Source organism: Prorops nasuta, unplaced genomic scaffold (assembly GCF_024137725.1).
Source record: "Prorops nasuta isolate Cenicafe-Biocafe unplaced genomic scaffold, Cenicafe_Pnas_1.2 PNAS00023, whole genome shotgun sequence".
In the NCBI taxonomy this organism is placed as follows: domain Eukaryota; kingdom Metazoa; phylum Arthropoda; class Insecta; order Hymenoptera; family Bethylidae; genus Prorops; species Prorops nasuta.
Window position 1 is genome coordinate 3,713,677 of NW_027116820.1, and position 3,433 is coordinate 3,717,109.

Genomic DNA, 3,433 nt, shown 5'->3' on the forward strand with positions numbered 1-3,433 from the left:
CGTTCAATTTATAAAGCTAATAAGATATATTGAGGATTTCTGGATGAAAAAAGTCGATGCCAATGTACTTAGCGTTTTTCAATGTGAACGGCGAACGAACAACAATCAAGAACGCTATCATAAGTCTTTAAACGAGATGATGAGACATAGGCCAACACTTTATAAATTTATATGTAAGTAATCTTTTCATCTATTATTAAACACAAAGTTAAAATATTTTTAAATCTGCAGTGAAATTAAAAGACTTGATCATCAAAACGGTTATACAAATAAGCCAACTAAATAATGGTTTGGTTATTACTACCACCAACAGACGGAAGTGTACAACAAATTTTGATTTATGGTTAAAGGAAAGCTGGGAAAAATTAAATAGATTACAAACAATGAGCGATGAGTCAAAAATTAGACAAATTGACGAGTTTTTATCTACATCAGTATATCAGAACAAACTTTTAATGAAAAAAATTAGAGATATTTTAATCAAGGATTCATTCAATCTGAAATAAAATTTTAATTAGCATGAAAATAATTCCATTTATAAATATAGTAAAGAAGTTTTTCGTCAGGCTATTCAATATAGTTATTTTTAACTTTGATTTACTCCATTGTAACATAAGTTTCAATTGCATTTATATAAATTCTACTAGCTCCTGCAAAGAGTTATAAAGATTCTCCTTCTAAAAAAATAAATTAATACTTTATGTACATACAATCTACTGATGTATTTATTTTCCAATTGTTTCATTACGCTTATACATAATCTTTTATTCAATATTTTCCATTCATACTTGCATCTACAACTGTTTCTTTCTATATTATTGTATCTACTATACTAATTACATGTATGATTTTTCTATCCATCAATTCTTTCCTCTTCTCTTAATAGTTTCCTCACTTTTATTTTTAAGTCTAATCCTCCCTTCTAACAACATTTTTGCCAAGAGCTCTCTCAATTTTCATTCCTGCTTTCCCTGCACACAGCATCAACTTTCTTATATTTCGTTCACTATGTAGCCTACACCTTACAACCGTTTGTCATTCTATTTATTTCGTTCTATTTTCAATACAGTAATGTATCCTTAATTTCATATTCCACCCGTTGCTTCGTCAATCTACATCTAATCCTTCTTCCCTTCTGATCCATCCTTTTCTATTCCATTCCATCATTCTTGTACTTCTTCGTGTTGCAACATGTAAACTATAAAGCTCTATATAATATCCCCCTCCCCCTCCCTGTATCTAGCTATCTCTTATTTGCTCTTCTCATTTCTTCCTATTACATTTTTTAATATTTTCCTTTAATCTGTCGATCTCTTTTTCTCTTCAACTCCAGATACATTTTTCCTTAAAAATATTATAATCTCCCTTTTGTCAGTGTTCATTTCTAACTATTTTCTTTTTTATATATATCTCTTCTAAGGTATAAGATATAAAATAAATTTTGTTGTTTCTTATCCTTACATCTTTTTGATTCTTCCCTTTCATTTTAATACCTTATTTCTTGATGAGCTGTATCAATATATTGAATAGTTTACACAAACTAGATTTAAGATATAAACCTATAAAAAAAGAAGTATTGACAAAAATGGAGGTTTCATTTCTGTATAGAATCATTACATACCGGTATCTTTTGTGAATCACGTTTAATATTTTCAAACTTATCAGCTTTAACCTTGTGCGCTCATAGTATCTAAAATAAGAGAATTAAAAAAGAAATAATAAGAATAATACTTTTCTAACTACAATAACTTACCGCTACTCAAATACTGGGTACTGCGAAGGGAATAATTAATTGATTATAGCAAATAGGAATAAATTCACGCAGTTTCTCCACTACTATGTCCTTTGTTGTAGAATCTGTATTCTCCAATTATACCATAACTTTAACATAGGTTTGCTGCGTACAGCTTTGCTCCATAAAATATGATAGACAATATATTTACAGCAATTCCATCCTCAATTCTATAAAAAATAAATAAAATTTATAGTAGAGAGAAAACCTCTGCAACACTTTTGAAATACGTATGAAAACTCTCATATTTCACCCTACATCAACAAAATATTTAGTTATCATATGTATAATGTATCCCTAGACCACTGAATAGCACTTCCCTACTGACATTGTTAGAGTAATGTGTCTCAAAATTATATCTTAAAGTTAACATTTTTATAAAAAGCTAATTTATGAATGTATCCATTTTCATACCACTAATGTTAAGCCATCTGAATAATTGCTCAACATATGTATTCTTTTTTTAAAGTTTTAACTTTGTATATTTTTCAACTTCGATCATGGCTCTATAAAATGTTGGTGGATTATCCCATTAAGCAAACTATGGTACATCAGTTAATGATTTGTGCTTAGCCGCTCTGTATATACTGATGCTCTGCTGGGGGGAACAGGAGCAACAACAATTATCTTCTATATCCGCTGTAAATTATTTAGAAGTGAAGGTATTTATACTGTATGACTATAATTGAAAACAAGGTTACCTGTCCTTTTATCCTTGTACGATAAGCTAAAGTGCTTCTTTATATAATCTCAATAAAAGAGTCAGACCCATAATATGTGAATAAAAACCAATTATTCCATGCGCTTTATCTTTAAAAAGTAAAATTAAGGCAAAGTAAACATTCTTTATTTAGAGTAAACTTTTATTTTATTTTTATGTGAATTGAGTTACTCATCTGAAATTGTGTTTTTCCTATAATTCTCCTCTTAATTTGAATAAATGAACATTCCATAAATATTTATAAATATTATTATCGTCTTCAAAATCTTCGAATTTTGACAGTTCATGATATTCTTTTCGCTACACTGTACCCACCGGAAACACATGACTGATCTTTAAGCCCTATATTTTCTGCAATTCATTTGACAACATAGATTGTGTTCACCTCATGGAAAGTGTTACCGTCGACGCCATCTTGTCACTAGAGAAAAGTAGGACAATTGACCCACTACCCAAATTTCATGTTAAAATACAGAGTGAAGTTAGCCGAACCACAGACGATTCTATTTCTCACTGTGCATGGACATTACGGGCCCGGCAAGTAACTTTGTTGTTCCTTTTTTTTTTCAAAAATTTAACTTTTGCTAAGGTGAAAAACTACACTTGCCTAATATTTGGATTTCACTACTTTTTTTAATTGGATAATTTTACTATATTATTTATGCTAAATGGTTTATGTACTTGCCGCCTTTTTTTACAGGCGAAGTCTGTTTTTTGTGGGAATTTCATAACGTTTGTAAGAGTATAATATTTAAAAAATTAAATAATTCTTTTAATTTTTCTACAGAATTTAAAGAAAATTTCCACACTTCTTATTTTTTGAAACAGCAGCGCTTAACTAATAAAATAATATATATTAATATTGAAAAAACATCACAGTCAACACATTGAATTTATTGATATTTGTAATGCATTCTGCA

At 29.1% G+C, this 3,433-nt stretch overlaps 1 long non-coding RNA gene across 1 annotated transcript; it reads right to left on the reverse strand.

Moving 5' to 3' along the window:
* Positions 1-383: 383 nt before the first annotated feature.
* LOC136781552 (uncharacterized) lies at positions 384-2,909 on the reverse strand. The gene is made up of 5 exons (XR_010823937.1): positions 2,494-2,909; positions 2,207-2,431; positions 1,754-1,962; positions 1,622-1,690; positions 384-1,559 (listed from the first exon to the last, which is right to left on the reverse strand). It is a non-coding gene; the product is annotated as an uncharacterized lncRNA (long non-coding RNA).
* Between the last annotated feature and the right edge of the window lie 524 nt (positions 2,910-3,433).